Source organism: Gallus gallus, chromosome 2 (assembly GCF_016699485.2).
Source record: "Gallus gallus isolate bGalGal1 chromosome 2, bGalGal1.mat.broiler.GRCg7b, whole genome shotgun sequence".
Classification (NCBI taxonomy): domain Eukaryota; kingdom Metazoa; phylum Chordata; class Aves; order Galliformes; family Phasianidae; genus Gallus; species Gallus gallus.
In genome coordinates, this window is record NC_052533.1 from 107077513 (window position 1) to 107091003 (window position 13491).

At 41.5% G+C, this 13491-nt stretch overlaps 1 protein-coding gene across 5 annotated transcripts in view; it reads left to right on the forward strand.

Annotated features, from left to right (window-relative positions):
* Window positions 1-13491, forward strand: part of DTNA (dystrobrevin alpha) — a 220355-nt gene that overhangs the window by 90577 nt on the left and 116287 nt on the right. Inside the window, exon 1 of one of the 5 annotated variants that reach the window (XM_015282621.4) lies at window positions 2266-2364. The exons of 3 other annotated variants lie outside the window; for them this stretch is intronic. The gene's annotated coding sequence lies outside the window, so the exon portion shown is untranslated. Of the gene's footprint in view, window positions 1-2265; window positions 2365-12080; window positions 13346-13491 lie in introns of those variants that run through there. One more of the 5 variants, XM_046937865.1, reaches the window with a different exon arrangement.

The window sequence follows — 13491 nt, forward strand, 5'->3', positions numbered from 1 at the left end:
GAATCAATTATCCCACGATAGTGAGAGAAGAGGCTTCTAAAAGTTTTACACAGATCAGCGGCATTTCTGATGAGAAGATATTTTTGTGGCAAAGTGGCCATTCATCTTAAAAGACCAAATGCTGCCTGTGTAAGGCAATCCCTGGCTGTAGGACACGTAAAGCCAGGCAGAGTGACCTCCATGTGCATATGTTTGACATTGGCACAGTCTCTCTCGTGACTTCCAGGTGTGCATTAACTGTTCCAGAAGAAAAAGCATGCTCGTGTCCGGCCTTTCCCATACAGAAGTGCATGCCACCTGGAACCTTCCTCAGGACCGGGTTCTGGGTGCCTGCCTGTAAAATACAGAGGAGTTCAGGGCTATTCCCTGTTACTATCAAGCTTGCTTGCCTTGCAGGTGCCCTAAGTTTGCTGCAGACCTCCAAGAGCGTAGGAGAACTGGGCTTAGGGGGTAGCTCAGCAGAAGCATTAAGCCTGTTAAAGCATTAAATTGTGAGCGACACGGGAGGCTGCCTTTAGCCTTGGGGCACCTAAGCAGACATGAATTATTGAAATTTTGGCTCTGATAATGGCTGAGTTGTCAGCCCTGCCATAAACAGCAAGCAGGTGCTGCCTGTCCCACGTCTCACTGCCTGGGGTCCTGCTGGTCAGGGACAGGGAGGTTGGTGCTGGGCTTCCAGCCTGCAGCCTCAGCCATTTGAGCTATGCTGGCTGCTGGTTCAGATAGAGGGGACATCCCTCTTCAAAGCTTGCATTCATTTCTTTCAGAGGGGGTGACTTCCTTTAATAGTCCATGAGGCTCTATTGATAGGATTTCTTCTTTCTTTCTTCTATATATATATATTTCACTCTACACACAAGCAGAGTTGAGTCATTAAAGGCATGCAGAAAAGACAGTAACATTAATAGATGTGCACAGAATGTTTGCTTGCCTCTCGGCTTTTGTTATTTTTTGCATTTTTTTTTGTTTGTAAAGTGCTTATCATAGTGTTTGCAAATGCAACAACCAAGACTGCACCACATTATACGGCCTTAGGAAGCATTTTATGGTCTGTCTGCTCTCCTGATAATGAGAATCTGGGGCATGAACATTCACAGCAAGGTAACAGTTAAGAAGATACGAGTTATTGTAGAGTTACAATATATACAGTATAGTAGTTGTAGAAATTGTTCTGAGGAACATTCTCTTGCACCATGTGTACATTACTACTTAGGTCATTTTTGGAGCAACGGTATCTTTCACACTGACTAAACTTTTGTCTCAGAGGTGAGAGAGATTATTATGATTAAAAAAGCTTAGCGGGTGGGGGGAAGGCTAGCTGCTGGGCAAACCCCTTCTGAAAATACTGGCCTGGGTCTTGTGCCGTGGGTCAGGTTCTGTCAGCTCCATCACTGCTTGTGAAGAAGCAGCTACCCTGCTTCCCAGTCAAACTTTGTTCTCAAAGGTGCAGTTGTGAGGTGCTAGCCTATGTATTCTAGTATGCTTCCTGAGGCAGACTTTGAGTGGTATTATTATACTATCTATCTCCTCAGTGCAATAATTCATTCTGAAGCTGGAAAGCATCAGTGTTTAACTCCAAAACCTTTGCTGTGATTAATACTCATGTAGAGTGCAGTATGGCATAATGATTATTTAGCATTTTCCAGATACATGCAATTATGTTCCAAAAGCAAACAGTCTTGTAAGAGTTTCCCGGGCCAGGAGGGTGGAAGTACCCATTGCATTTCTGAAGGTGCAAATTTGGCTTTTGCCAGCTGTGCTGATCATGCAGCTATACCGTTGCGTTTCTGTTAAGCATGACCATTTGTTTTCATTTCCCGTGGCGGTAGCGACCTAAATTTGAAACCAGTGAATGTCAGGAGCAGAAAAACAATGATTTTTTTAAGGGATCAGTGGTGATTTCATATCATTAATTCATTTGTTCTCTTACAAATAAAACCCAAATCCCCCGAAGTAAAACGCATAGTTAATTGGGTCTTTCTTTTTGGTCTTCATCACAGTGCAGCTCTCATAGGTGGCATGAGTCTATCTGGTTTAGATTCACTGCACCAGAAAATAACCCTGACTTCTCCTGGGTGGGTGGACAAGGGAAAAAAAGAAAAGGAAAAAAAAAACTTTTTATCAGTCTTTTGTGTTGCAGCAGCTGGATTCATCGCTGCTATGGCAACACACCACATGATGAGGTGTATTAGGTTGCTCTGTGCTGGGTGTGAGGGGAAATGAGCTCAGCTCCTTGCTGAAGGTAGAAACCGCTCTAGAGCTCCTGTTGCAGAGCTGGGTAAGGTCAAGTGCTCTGGTTCCCAGCACATGTTGTGCTCAGAGAAAGCAGTAAGGGCGCGTGGCTGCATGAAACTGCAGAAGCAGGTAAGCATCGATTAAGCTGAAGCCTTGCCTTCCTCTCTGCCGCAGCAGAACTTCCAAGAGCGTTTTCTCTTTGTTTTTCCAAGTTCTGTAAAGTCACTGTGCTCATGTGGCAGTGTGAATACCTCGGCAGGTGTTTGACTGTCTGAGGGGCTCCCTTAGTGCTAAAAAGAAAGTCTTCTCATTTTAGAGGGTGGTTGCCTTCAAATCAATAAAAAGTCTATGACGATTTCTGCTATTCTGTCGGCTTCGCCTTGAGGCACGGAGCTAGTTTTGTGTTTATCATTGCCGCTCAGTGATTGGGAACGTCTGTTGTCATTAAGAATCCAGTGTTTTACTTAGGCTCTTTTATTATTAATACTTTTTAAGAACCTCCTTTAGTCCTCAGTATTTATTAACGTCTCCCTTTCTCTTTCCTGTTTGGTGGCATCGGTGTCTCTGATGGAGGAGGAAATGAGTTTCTATATTATTTCCTCCTACAGATTTTACACAGCCTCCTTAAATTTGGCAGCATAAAACCAAACTTCAGTGCCCCTGTAGGGACGTGAATGTGGAAGCAGTGCCACAGGATATTCCATTTCTTACCTCATAAACCATTTATCTACATACAGATAAACTGAAATAATTACCATCAGCACTGGGTTCAATCTGTGTACTCATACCTTATCAAACTCAAATTACATTTATCCCCCTATTATTTTCTCTATGCACCATTTTTCTTTTTTTTTTTCCTCTTTTTTTTTTTCTTTTACATATAACTAGGTTGAATGGGACAGGCTGTTTTAAAACCCTCGTTCTCAGTGTATGTAAACTGGAAGCATTCCAGTGAGGCTGGTGAAGGTCAGCCTGTCCCTCTGCTGGTGGGGAGCAGCGGCGGCTCGAGTTATGGTGTAACTAAACCAAGTCTGAGAGGCTGGTAACTTTGCCACAAGCAAAGACGACGTGTACTTTATGCCGTGCTGTAGGGAGTAAGTGCTCAGAGCTCAGGTTTTCAACTCAGCTGTAATTAGGTGATTTTTATCAAAGGTGAAGAAAAGCAGCCAGCCCTGCCTGTCAGCTTACAAGATAGAATTTGTGAAATAAAGAGGTGCAAAGCTAAGCAGTCCATTTATAAGCCCAGAATGCAACAGATTTACAAGGAGTTGAATCAGGATTCTTGAAAATGAGCATTTTCTATCGGTGGAATTCTTTGAAGGAGAAGATTAGCCAAATGAGGAAGAAGTCAAGCAAAGTAGGACTGTGATTTAGCTCTGATTCCATCAGTTCAAGCAGAGCAAGAAAAAATCAGATCAGATTATCCAAGCAATCAAAGAAGTTTAATCTCTCTAGATTTAAGGAACTGGTTCAATTCGATGAATGAGGAATCTAATTGAAACACCCTGGAGCTGATTATCACTACTTCAGCACATCCCTTGTGACCCAAAACGTAACGCAACAGGGGAGCAAGTGATTCATAGTTTATCACTATCACTCCTCTGACTGTCACAGAGATACACTCGATGTGGGGATTCAAAAATTAAGGAATTTAGATGGAAGGAGATAAGCCACCATCTTATAAGTGTTCCCCTCTCTGTGAATTTCATCTTTGAAGTCAAAGCTGTGATAGCTTATAACGAGAGAGGGAGAATTGGAAGTGAGAATCTTAGTTAGGGCCTTCATCATTAGGCCTCAGCAACACACGAGATAGAAGAGTTTGTGTTTATCTAGTCATCTTTGCAAAAAGGTAAGAGATTGTGGAAATATGGGTATGGAAAATCCTCAGTGAATTCTGGTGAACAAAAGGAGTATAAGCACTGTCCAAAAAAAAAACTTCCTATGCCTAATCAGGTGTTCCGTTGTGTGGTTTCTCTAGGACCATACTAGGCTGTGCAGATGATCTTAAAAATAACGATCCTGCTTTGGAAAAGTGGTCATGTTTTGATGAAGAGCACTATTTTCAAACAGCCACTTTTTGTCCATTTTTTAAGGACTATACATACAAACTTTCCTCCCCTGGACTTTTGTCCCAGTTGCTTTCTTCTGTCTCATTAATCCCTCTGAATCTGGTATAAAATTTTTTGCACAAGGGATGGTGTCTTTTATGCCTGTGAACTGCACAAGATTTTAATAGCCAGGACTAACTGAAATTTTTGAGTAAAACAAAAATTCTTTATAACATACAGGTGTCTCTTGTACATGGGCCAGTTGAGAAAGACTCAGAGGACTGCTAAAATGTACCACTGTGCCATCAGAATAATTTCATAGAATGGTTTGAGTTGGAAGGGAGTTTTAAGATCATTTAGTTCCAACCCCTTGCTACAGGCAGGGACGCCTCCCTCTAGACCAGGTTGCTCAAAGCCCCATCCAGCCTGGCTTTGAATGCTTCCAGGGAGGGGGCATTCACAGCCTCTCTGGGCAACCTGTTCCAGTGTCTCACCACCCTCACAGTAAGGAATTTCTTCCTAATATATCGTCTAAATCTGCGCTTTTCCAGTTTAAAACCATTTCCTCCTCATCCTCTTGCTGCCTGACTTTATAAAAAGTCCCTCCCCAGCTTTTGTGTAGGCCCCTGTTAGGTACTGGGAGGCCACTGTGAGGTTCCCCTGGAGCCTTCTCTTCTCCAGACTGAAGAGCCCCAGCTCTCTCAGCCTGTCCTCATAGCAGAGGTGCTTCAGCCCTCTGATCATCTTCGTGGCCTTCCTCTGGACTGCTCCAACAGCTCCACGTCCTTGGACGTGCCTCAGTCTCTGAGAAGAAAGAAATCTGGAGCCTTGATTACCCAGAATCAAAACAGATGCAAAATTTTAAGGCTGGTTAATATGATGTGTGTATGTGTTGTATGCAAATAATGTAGGCGAAATTCCAGTGAGGAACAACTTGCAGTGACTAATTGATGCCAGAATATGTGTACCAGGAGGAGCAGGCCAGTCCTTCATTCAACTGTCAGATGGCTGAGATATTTTTCCAGGGATAAATATGTTACAGCAACAGATGCTAAGTTTAAGTGCTCGAGCTCCACATCCAAATGTTCATCTTGCTCAAATCAAAATGGGCAAAAGCATTTCTAAAGGGAGAGCAAACATCTCCTGGGCCACATCTCAGATCACAAGTGGGTGGATTGTAGCAGTCCAGGCTGTCCTTCCTCACAGGACCTGTGTTCTTGGGGCCAGTTATTTCTAGAAGGTCCAACTAGCTAAAAACATTAAGCAGTGGGGAATTAAAGAAATCCATTCTTTGGAAAAATGTCCATTATGAAGTCATTGTAGAAGGTGATTCTGTTCATCACTGAGCACAAGAGATTGTGGTATTGGTGTATTTACCTTGGATGTCTGTAGAGCTAGTTCCAATAGCCATTTCCATTTTAAGGGTGCACTAGAACAGAGCAAAACAAGCACATGCACCAACTTGCAGCAAATGAAGCTCCAGCTCCCCGGCTTCCATGCCACTGAATGTATTAAGGGACCCCTGTGTATGAGTGTCTCAGGGAGAGTTGTAGAGCCATCACCTAGCTGTATTTGCCTGCAGTCAAGCTTTCTATAATTGTTCCTCTGAGGCACTTACTTGACTTCAGTACTAACGTCTCAGTGCTCACAGGTCATGAGTCAGTGCTACAGGGCAATCATGGGATTTTGGAGCTTCTTTCTGCATCTTTCTGGCTTGCTGCAGAAAAGAAGATGAAACAATGAACCTTGGAGAATTGGAAAGAGAGCGTAGTTTCTTCTTACAGATTTGTCCCACAATAAACCTGCACTGAGATAATCTCTAGCTCTGAATGTCAAACAGCTCCCAGATCTTCTGCCAAGGAAAAGCTCCTCTTCATGATTTTACTACTTTCTCCATCAGATTCAGACTGTGCTAAGTTAGTAAATAATCTACAAGACTCCTCACTCCCTGCCTGTCTCATGTAATGTAACTCTCATATGCATGCTTTGCTTGTGTACACATACACGCAACCACACATAAAATAAATCACGTAGCCCTGCTATATGTTGTTAGACACAAAATAATGAGTTTGGGATGTATTACTTCTGTTTTCCTGGTTTCAAAAAAAAAAAAAAAAAAGAAAGAAAAAAAAAGGCTGAAGAAGATGTTGAGTGCCACAAGCTATTTTATTACAAATAAGTGGCATAATCACAGAATAGCTTAGATAAACCTTAAAGATCGTCTAGTTCCACTCCCCTCGCCGTAGGCAGAGTTGCTGTCCAGCAGATCAGGCTTCCTTGGGCCCCAATGCTTTTTGAGTACCTTGGCCTTTTTCATGTCTCTTGAAGCCGGTTCTCTTTTCTCATATGTTGGAGGAGGTACACACTGCTTGGCCTGTCTCTTCTGACCAGCATATCTTTAGAACACCTTGTTATTTTTCACATCCCTCACCAGGTTCGCTTCCGTCTGTATCTTGGCTTTCCTGATCCCATCTCTCCATATCTGGAGATACATACAGGGATAATACAGCATCCCCATATTATTCCCTAGCCATGTGTCCTTGCCATCCACTTCTAACATCACACTGGGTCAAGCAGGGTGAAACTACCACAAACTGTAAGTCTCCTTTTCCTTTTACTGCACAAGTAGCCTACTAATTCTGCCAAATTGTGTGCTGATCCAGGATGGTGAAGTTATTCTGACTGTCTCTGAGGGTGACTATTCTAGTCTTGGTGTGAGTTGCAACCTAATACATGATTGAAAGTAACTGGATTTGCAGGGCTGAGAGGCACAGTGCCACCTACCTACTAATGGTAATTAAGTATATGTTTCTTACCCATTTATGTAATGAGGTGAAAGCTAAATGCCTGTTAACTCTCTCTAGGTATGGATATTTTTGTGTGGGATGCTGCTTAGAATTTAAAGTGGCAGATTAGACTTTCAAGAACCCTTTGACAACAACAGCGAACTGCGGGTGCTCTGAGGAATGCTAATACTGGAAAAATAGGAACATCTTGATTGTTAATTCTGCTGAAGTTAGCAGAGCAAAACTGAAAAAAGAGTGGATTTTTTTTTTCCTTTTCATAACCCCTAGGCTTCATAAATGCATCACGCTTCCTTATTGTCAATTTGCTGGGGAAATCACCGCAAACATCTCACCTAAGAATTTATTATCATTCCAGTCAGGCTGTCTTTCACGTATATTGAAGATTTCCTGGATTTTTACCAGCTTTAAATCATATTGAAACAAGCAGATGAACATTAAATTAAAAGGTTAACTGAAGATGAAATATATTGTGCTGGCACAATACAGATTGTATTGAACAATGATTGGTCCTGCAAATATCCTTCAGGTCTTCTGCCTGACAGAAGACAACCAACTATATAGTTCTCTTCTTCTTTGAGGGCTTTTTTGACATTGACCAGCAAGATCCTCAAGAGGAAGAGTTATTAGAGAAATATACTGGCTTTTTCTTTTCCCTCATTGGAGAGGTGGTTGGTCTCTGCAGGTAGAAGGGTAGGAAAACCAATTCATTCCTGCTTTCCAGAAAGAAATCCGTTTTTGTGTTGGCTTTTCTAGGTGCCTGATTTAACAGCGCTGTGGTAATTTTTAGCAAGTAGCCAGTTAGACTTCATTGGCTTTATAGCATTTAAAGCTCTCTTCCGTTTTTACAAGGTATTTTGCCCATTAGAGCATCTGCCTGAATTATGGGTATGAGGGGACAGCATCATACCGAAACCACCAGTGTGCAATAGTTGGAAAACGGTGGTTTTAACCCCAACATGTATTGATGAGTTTATTTATCTTGCTAGCTGCACTGCAAGAGAGGAGACAGAAGATAGATGGAGAAAAAGGTCTTAATGCATCCTGTTTTGCTCAAAGTGTGATGATAGATGACTTAGTTATCTTTTATAAGACTTTCTTTGTGTACATATAGCTCCTGCATTAGCAGTCACTCAGCAGAGAGAATAAGTGCCTAAACATCTCTCTAGTGCACTGTTTCAAACTGATGTCTTCCACAGGCAGGCTGACCTCAAATACCTGTTATTCAGATTTATATTCCATGAGTCTAGTGAGTTTACTCCATGTTGGAAATATAACTCTTGACCTCTGAAAACTCTGTGTGCACAGGTATGATTAACCAACATCAGTGAGCTTTGAAAAAGCTTCCAGTGTCTTTGTGTGAAGGGCACTGATAGGTACCCCCTATTATCCAGACTGTATATTCATTGTCTTTTGTTATTTCTTTTTACTGTCCTCTCCTGTCTGCTTTGCTGCTTCTTTTTCTCATTGATCTATTTCATTCCTCCTCTTCACTCCTTCTTCACCATGTATATATGTAGTTTTTTTTGTCTCCATCACACTACTCATTGCATCAAACTTATATTTTCTAGTAGCCAGATGCTCTTTCTTCACATCTGTCTTTCAACATTCATGCGAGGAATCCCTCCTCTTAGCTCTCATCACCAATAATCCATGCTCTTTTTCAGTTCCTTTAATAATTTCCATATGTTTTTCTTCTTGTCTTCATTGGTGGCAAGCTTTTCTTGTGCTCATAAAACACAGAACTTATACGTATAGTTCCTTGTGAATGCTGATTGATTTCAGAATTCTCACTGCAATTATTTGTACACTTTGTGTACAGTCAGTTGCAAATGTACTCAGAGATATTAAGTGGACTTGACCCACACTCCTGCTCATCTTTGTTTTGTGTCTGATAAAGCTTCCTAATTGATGTCCTACGTATCTTAGTGAAATTAGGCGTTACCAGAGCCCAAAAGTTACTTGTTGTCACTTATGGGAAAAGTACTGCAACAGCGAAGCTGTGCCCGTGGCAGACCCTTTCCATGATGAAGCTCGCATCATTCCCGAAGAGGAGCTGAGCTGATTTGAGGAGAGGATATGAACAAAGCGTGCTTCTTGACCAGCTGCCTCTCACGTCTGCCGTGTGTGTACTGGATTGCCTAAGGGTCATAGCTTTTCCCAGCATGCACACCAGGGTGCCAAGCAAGCTTTGAGCAGTCAGCATCACCAGACCTTTCATCCTGATCTGGAGGGAGACCTTAGAAGGTGCCAGAGGCTGTGCACCAGGTCTGGGCTTGTGCAGAGGCTTGTCTAGAGGGCAGCCTCAAGGAAGCTTCCAAAGGGTTCTCAAGGCATACCCTAAAAACACCTAAGTTATAAAGTCACTTATTTCTGAGGTATCCCTGTGTGCTAAAGCCTTGGGAGCTCCTTCCTAGCTAGGGAATGTTATGAGGTAAGGTGAAAGAGGAAGCAGGTCTATTTTCTGCACCTTTAACAGTGAACAGTGATCTTTGGAAAGGACAGTCTATGGATGAATGAGCAGAGGTGATAGGGTCACTGGGACATGAGCTGCCTGCTTGTTAAAGAAGAAACCTGAAACAGCTACACCAGGTGTAAGGAGATGAAACCAGCTCGTGCCACGATGCCTTTTTCTTGTTGCTGCACCTCTCTGCTGAGCCTCCTTTTCAGAGTGATTTTATTGCAGTGATATATTGAATGCAGGAAAATATAATTCTGAGCTATGATTAGAAGCAGAAGGAGGATGCTTTAAGCTAGCCATTAGCAGAGGGTTCTTCTCCCATTTGGCAATGTAAGAGTCTGTAAATGACATAAATAACCTAAAAGGCTAAAAGCAGAATGAAATAATTATTCATTTTGGGTCAGGTTTTGATTTTTAAGAGCCTGAGCGTGATTATTCTGGCACAAGGGACCTTGGTTTTAAAGGAGAGGTTTTAAAGCATGTTTTTAAAGCAGAGCTGGCTGCAACAGGAATCCTTGTGCCTTCAAACTCTCCAGGCCGAGCAGTGAGGCCTCGAACCATGAGCCAGAGCACCGCCATCCCACCTGCCCTGGGATTTGTGCAGGCCTGAGGGCCTGTGACGGCCTCCTGACAGCAGTCAGGAAAACAGTTTGCAATTGGGCTTTTCACCTCCGTTTACCCGTAAGAGTTTTATAACTCTTGATGTTGTAGGAACTTTTTTTTATTTCACTTTCTATTTTTATAAGATGGAAAATGTATCAGATAGATGCAGGAGTAGGTCCTGCAGGTCAGGAGTGTTTTGAATTGCTGAATATCTCAGGATCTTATGTTTTGAGTGAAATTCAAAAAATAATTCCAGAAAGACAATGCGGAATTTAGCCAGGCCATCCTGTTCCCATGACTCTCTCTAGAACGTAGGTAACAAGGATGAGCTCAATCAGAGATCCACTGGTACAAATAGCATTAGCTCAGAAAACATTCCTCAGTTTAGGGTGTGACTTGGTGACATGGAGAGCAGCCACAGATCTGAAACTGAGACGAGGGGCAGAAAATGCTTTCACTGGCTTTTGGTAGGCTCACAGCTGTGTATTTGAATTCTCACCAAAACCCAGGCTAACACAAAGTTGTAGGTAGAGTCAAGACAACGTTTTCAAGACAAAGTTTTCTGTCAGTGTATTTATTTGAAATGTCTCGTCCTTGTTTATAATACTCACAAACCAAAGTCTTATGTGTAAGTTGTGATTTCTAAGAGAAATAAAATAGTGCAGTGTATTTTAAAGTGAGTACTATTGCATGGGAGAGTGCCTTCGTGGTGATATTTCTCGTTATGAGTTAACCCAACCCCAGACATAAATATTGTGCAGTTGTATCTCTTGGAAAGAGAAAATGAAAATTTGACATCCCGGTTTTTGAACCTCTGTTCTTTTGGAGAAGTGGGAATGTGTAAGTGGGAATACTTGGGATTATGGTGATCAGTGCTCCCTTCTGCTGCTGCTGGTCCCACCTGTGTGCTGGAGACATGACCATGTGTGACTCAGTTGTTTGGAGCATCTCCCATCCACCTTTGAAGCTGGCCTCAGAGGGCAGAACTGTGAGAACTGTTGCTAACTAGAATCCTGGCCCCTTAAATTCCTTTTGTGTCAGATGAAAAGTTGGTATGTGAAAATACCTACAGGTCAGGAAGAGCATTTTAAATTATTATGTCTGCATTTGAAAATAACATTTTTCCCCCCCACACTGTGATTTGTTGCATAAAAACAGCTAATCTTTTAAGCCTGCCTCCCTTCTGGGAGTATCCCATTCAATCTTCATGCCTTTGCGTCCTCTCTTGTATCTATTCACTTATGGGTAGAAACACTTTACTATCAAAATTCTGGACAACTAAGGGATAAATTGTTTTCATTAGAATCAGTGACCAAAGTTGTTCCATCAGGGTCATTTGGTTAATTTCTTTTCTTTGTAAAACAGCTGCTAATTTTAAATCCAGAATTATCTGAAGTGGATAAAGGTGTGGGAAAATGATCTGGTATGACGATGTGCATCTCCCATCAGTGAGTGTTTCACATCTGCCACTTGAGGTTGAACAAGATTTTGTCATCTGTAATAAATGCCACCTTTTTCATGGAAAATCTTAGAATAGTTAAACTGCCAACATATACATTGCCATAATTCATTGCTTACCAATCGTTATTTTTGATGGTGCTGTTCTGTTGTCTTGACTATCTCTTGATTGCGATCTGTTCACGTTACAATTTAACCTTGCAGCATTCTAATTTTAACACCACAACACTACAGAAAATACAAACATGCTAGACTCTGGTTTCAGATTATGTTTATTTTCATTGCCCAGCTTGATCCCAGAGGGAGAATGAGAACTCTTCCTTTTGTGAAGGGCAGACACCTAGCGGATATCTTTCAGTATTTCCAGAAATAGAGGTGTCCTAAATCGCAAGTTACTTTTGAAAAGATAAGCCATTATAGATGAAACTAAACATGAGTAAAACCCTGACAAAATTGACTTCGTTATCACTGAAGTCAGTGCAAGCCTTTCTATTGGTTTAAATAGAACTAGGATTAAACTCTGTGTTTATACAGAAAATGAAGAGCTCTCACTTTTTTCATGCATACGCATGCACGCCTTCTATTCCTTATTCCAGTACAAGTGTATTGTACTGGGAAAGAGGCACTTAAAGTTCACAACCTTTATGAAAGATGTCATGCCATCAGCAGAGAAGCATTAAGGAGTGAAAGACAAGCATAGCCATATACATCAGTTAGTTCTTTTTGTTCCAAAAAGAGAGGGCATTTCCTGTGACTGTGCTGCAGCACAAAAGCTCCATGTAGATTTCAGCAGGCTTCATCTGATAGATTTAAACAAAGTTGCAGGCATATATTTATTGAAGCTTTCAAATTCAGTGTATTACATTTTCTAGAAAATGTTATGCAGGCTGCATTTGTGAAAGTATATTGTTAGAGCAGCTTAAAACAATGTACTGGATAACCACTTCACAGCTATCTAAGCCATATCAATGTTCAATATAAAAGGCTTTTCACTTTTAAGCATGTTTGTTTGCACTAACAGACGTCAGCTCTGCCCTTTCTCTGTGTGGCAGTAATCCGAAGAGCAGAGAGCTTTGCCAGGCCTGGTTTGTTCCAGGTGTTTAATCTGAGAAGGATTGCCTGAGGGCCTGGAAGCAATGAAACAAGAAATGATGCATTTTACAATGGGCTTCCTTAAGAAGCGGGGTTGTACAAGGATGCCATTTTGTCAAAATAAAATTTGCAGTGTTTGTTCCAGCCAAGATAAATTTGCCACAATATTTTGCTCAGGTGCTCGCGGTAACTGGCCAGGCGCCCTCAGGCACAAGTCTCCGCAAGTGTCTGCTGCTTATTGTTCTAGGCAAAATTTTGACCCAGCACCCCAAGGAAAAAACCACTAAAACTTTTATTTTAAAGAGCTGACATTTACCTTCTCACACAGTTACCTGACTGGAATGTAAAATAACTGTTTGCTGAGAAAAAAAATGAAATGAAATGGAAGGCATTTTTTCTTTTTTAAAGCCACCCTCTGAAAAGGATGAGAAACGTAAATTAAATTTCCTCTTTTTCCAAGTCTGTATTTTTATTCCATAAGTATTGGCATAAACACATACGTATATTTTGAAGTTCACATTTGTTGCAGATATATCACTGACTTCTAGAACAAGCAGAAAAACCTTTGTAACGGGACAAAGGCATTCCAAGTGCTGCATCTTCCCTAGAAGAACAAGAAATCTGCATAGAAATCTTTTTCATGGGTAAGGATAGAGAAGAAAAAGATTATTCTGAGTAGCTGTTGCCCACAGGAAGCCTAAGAGTCTTAATTTTAAAAGCTTTTCTATCCTGCATACATTCCATTGCTGCCAATTTTGCGGTCAGTTTTTGCAATACTGGGAAAACAAAT